Raw genomic sequence first — 4369 nt, forward strand, 5'->3', positions numbered from 1 at the left:
TCTCACCGGAGACTCCGGGTCAAGGCAGTCCCTGGAGGCAGGCCCTCCACTTGCAGGGAAGGGGGCAGGTAAGATTGCTGTTCCACCTCTTGTCACTTGGAAGCTGAGAGGATCCTGTCCCTGCTGCCCTGTGTCTCCCCTGCGACTCGTGGGGCCTGTGCCTCCCAGCTGGCTGCTCCCGGCTTAGGAACTCACCCTCTCCTGTAATTCTTTAAGGGATTTTTATGTTTCTTCTTTAAAGGCTTGCACCTGTTTACCTGTGTTCTCCTGTATTTCTTTAAGGGAGTTATTCATGTTCTCTTTAAACTCCTCTATCACCATCGTGAGATATGATTTTAGATCCAAATTTTGCTTTTCTGGTGTTTTGGGATATCCAGGACTTGCTGTGGTGGGAGTATTAGGTTCTGATGAAGCCAAGTAGTCTTGGTTTCTGTTGGTAAAATTCTTGTGTTTGCCTTTCGCCATCTGTTGATCTCTGGTGTTAGGTGTTCATGCTGTCTCTGGCTGTAGCTTGTACCTCCTGTGTGTTTGTAAGCCTGTGTCAGCACTTCTGGGAGATCAGCTCTCCTCTTGTAAGACCCATGTGTAGTGGGCTGTGGATCAGTCATCCCTCCTGAGTCCCGAGTCCCTGGGTTGGAGCACTCCCGGAAGGCGAGCTCTCTGCTTGCAGGGAAGGGGCAGATAGGGCTGTGGATCTGTAGTCCCTCCTAGGTGAAGAGGGAGGTAGAAAGGATCCTGTGTCGACTGCCTTGCCACTTCTCGAAATTCCATATACTTGAGATAGGACAATGTGAGCAAAGTGTTTCTCACACGTCTCCACATTACAGTTCTCAGTCCATCAGAGCCATTCTTACTGTGCCTGAAGATGTTCTGGTCTTAACCAAACCTGTCAACTGAAGGTCACAGTGATATTTGTATTAACACTTTATACTTTTATTGTTCCAAGAGTAGAAGTAATTTTTCTGCAGATTCCTCTTATTCCAAATCTTTAAACTCAACATTGTAGGCACAGAGTATAAGCAAATCTGGGATGTTCTCCAACAGATAAGCAATAGTATAACAATGTTATTTTAAAAAATATTGTCTAGAAATTCTTTCATATATTATCATATGTTCAATGGTTACACTTTTAACAATCTGTATTAGTTGACATTAAATACACTTAATGTGTTACAAGTTCATTTAAGCTTTTTATGTAATGCAATTCTGTGCATCCAAGAGAAAACACTTGCTTCAGGTTTATTTAGGGGTATCAACTTATACGAGCAGAACCCCATTTATAAGGTTACACTATTATTGGGATTACTGAAAACCAAGAGAAAAAAATCAATTATAACAATCTTCTTTAGGTCAGTTAAAGGCTGTATCTCTCATTGGGGTAGTAAAACAATTAATTTCACCAGCCCACACTCTACCGGTTAATGCCTATAGTAATAAGATAAACAGCAGGAAAGAAGGAAAAAAAACAACAAAACAAAACAAAAACAACACAAAAACCCTGCTAACAAGAAATCCATTCCTAGGCAAAAAAATAAAATAAAATAAAAAATAAAAAAATAAAAAAGAAAGAAAGAAAAAGGCAGTTTAACTGAAATACTTTGTCCAAAGTTTTAATAATACCTACATAAACTGCCCTGCCAATCAGCAAATAAAAAAAATTACCTTAAAAACCTAAATAAGTTTGGTATTTTCTCACAAGGATAACAATGGTCTAACTCCAGAGAGTGCTCAAAGGACTGAAGGTAGAGTGAAAGCAATGCTGGGCATTAGCACCCACAGACAGTCTTTATAACTCAAAGTACCATAAATACACTAAGCTTGTCTATGAATTCAAGAACAAGATACTGCTGCTGCTTTTTGTCTTTTGAAGAAAACAGCTAGTAGGCTCTGCCCTTCAATGAGAAAGCAGTTGTTTTTTTTGTTTGTTTGTTTGTTTTGTTTTTTTAATTTTAGCTAAAAATTTGAAACCATCTGACTCCCAGTTTTGGGAACATCATAATTGTGAAACTATACTTTACAGCTTCACAGTTAAACTATACTATCTTTTCTTCCTTCAACCCAACCACCTCACAAAAATAAGAAAACTAAAAAAATCCAAACATGATCATTTTTAAGAGTCCATGAAAGTATTAAAAACTTTAAGAGGAAAGAAAAGAGGAATAACAAAAGGGGAAAGTGGAGGAAGGGGGAGGAACCAATGGGTCTTTCTCATTTTCCATTTGCTCAGATTTTATCTTCTGTGTCTCTGCATTCTGACCAGATGGGACTTTGAGGTTTTTCTGAAGCACACGCGCATCTGCAGGCTCTATCCTCTTATATTAGGTCTTCTTTGTCTCGATAATCTCAAAGCCAGATTTCCTGTAGAAGCCAATGACTGCCCCATTGCTGATCTGGACATGCAGATAGATGTTGTAGAACGTGTCATCTTTCTCCCAGATGTTTAGGACATGACTTAACATTTTAGTTCCTATTCCTAGTCTTCAGTAAGGTGCAAGGCATCCCAGTGCCATGATGTAAAGCCTCTGGATTCTGCGAACGATCCACCCTGCAGTACACTGTACCTACAGCTATATCATTGAAATATGCAAGTTTTGCTAGCTCCACAAGCTCTAGCACATCCATGTAGAACTTATCATTATAGCTGACTGGAAAGATGACCTGGTTCAGTCCCTTCAACTGTTTAATATTGTGTGTTGTCACATCTCCCAACTCGATCCCGCTACCTTTCATATTCCCTGTCTGCTGAGACCTTAGTTACAGCTGCCATACTCTGGCTTCTTGGCTGAGTGGCCGAGGAGGCTGCTAAAGCCAAGGCTCCAGAAGATGTGGAGAAATATGTCTCCAACATATTGCTCCTCCACGTGTGCACTCAGTACACTCTGCTGCCTCAGACAAGAATCTTAACTTTAGGGTGGAACAAAAGAAGTAGGCTTCAGGCAAGAATCTGATGTTGGGCCTGGACAAGGAAGTAGGCTCAGATATTTTGGTCATCCTGACGAGCCCTTGGAAACAGCAATCACAGGAGTGATCACAGGACTTCGCTTATTGCCTTGCTTGTCCCTTGGCTTTTTGTGTTTATGGCCCTTATTATTTGCATGGAATTAAAAATGGTATAAAAGTGGATTGGGAAAAAATAAACCTGCCTTAGCCTCAGAAGTGGCTGGGGTCATGCTACAATGTTGTATAACTGTCTTTTTTCTTTTTTATCCTCACTCCTGCACTGGAGAACCTGTTGACTGACTGAGCTGGCTTGGTCAGATGGTGTCTCAATGTTAGAGCTCCAGTAAGTGGGGTACAGTGAAGGATACCACAGGAACTGAGAGTGTGCATAAAGGAAAGTAAAAGATTTGGGCCAGTGGTGAATAAACCTTGTAGAAGGACCAGGTAAAATGTGTTTTGAGAATGTATTTAGAGTTATGCTAAAATCTAGAGAATCAAAGTATAGATGCTTTTTTTAGTCTTTGGAGCCTGATTAGAGATACTTTACACCCTAAACATGAGAGAGAATGGGCTTGAGAAAAGCAGTCCTCCCCAACTACTGGGGATGCGTTAGTGAAAGGGAAGGAAAATGAACATAAGCATGAACATGTTTCAGAACTCTCCCAGGGACAGGAGGAGGTCGGGAGATGTCCTGCCTCCTCTCTAGCTCTTACTGGAGAATGCTTAGTTCTGCATCTGAGTCCCTCAGGTAGAATATCTGGGTCCTTGGACATCTAGTTCTCTTCCCTCTCTATTGTCTATCTTTGGTGCACAATCTGCCCATGTCTGTCAGTTTATGTCTTAGTTTTCATTTTTGTTGCTTGAATGTTGTTCAGTGTTTCATGTACAAAAGAAAAAATGGTTAAAACTTTATCTGCTGGTTGTTCACCCTTTGATTTAGTTTTAACTCATTTCAAAAACAGAAAAAATAAATAGCAGTCTCAGTTGGCCTTTGGAGCCCTGCATCAATGGAGGAATTAGAAATCTAGCACAGCTGGAAAAGCCTGCCAGGAGCTGATGTCTGTACAAGGAACTCTTACATGGGCCAGCAGTTTCTTGGCTTCTATGATAAGGGAACTGGTGACTGTTTTTCCTACAAAAATCTCTGTGGCTGTGATTATTGGGTTCAGCAGGTAACAAGGAAAGTATAACTTTGGAAAGTATAGCTAGAAAAATTGAGAATTTTGTCTGGTTTAAATAAGTAAATGTATGCAGCAACTTCATTTTTGTTTCTGATTGGTTTTAAAAGTATAAATATGTTCTGCATGTCTTGACAATAGATTATTGGCTTATGAGTTATTGGGTATGGTTAAAAATTTGTAACATTGCTAACAGAAAGTTGACTTAAAACTGGTAACTCGGGGTTGCAGTCATTCAGACGACACGTGGC

At 40.4% G+C, this 4369-nt stretch overlaps 1 pseudogene; it reads right to left on the minus strand.

Moving 5' to 3' along the window:
* Positions 1-2138: 2138 nt before the first annotated feature.
* LOC116097938 lies at positions 2139-2730 on the minus strand (annotated as a pseudogene).
* Positions 2731-4369: the final 1639 nt, after the last annotated feature.

Source organism: Mastomys coucha, unplaced genomic scaffold, assembly GCF_008632895.1.
Source record: "Mastomys coucha isolate ucsf_1 unplaced genomic scaffold, UCSF_Mcou_1 pScaffold2, whole genome shotgun sequence".
Taxonomy (NCBI): Eukaryota; Metazoa; Chordata; class Mammalia; order Rodentia; family Muridae; genus Mastomys; species Mastomys coucha.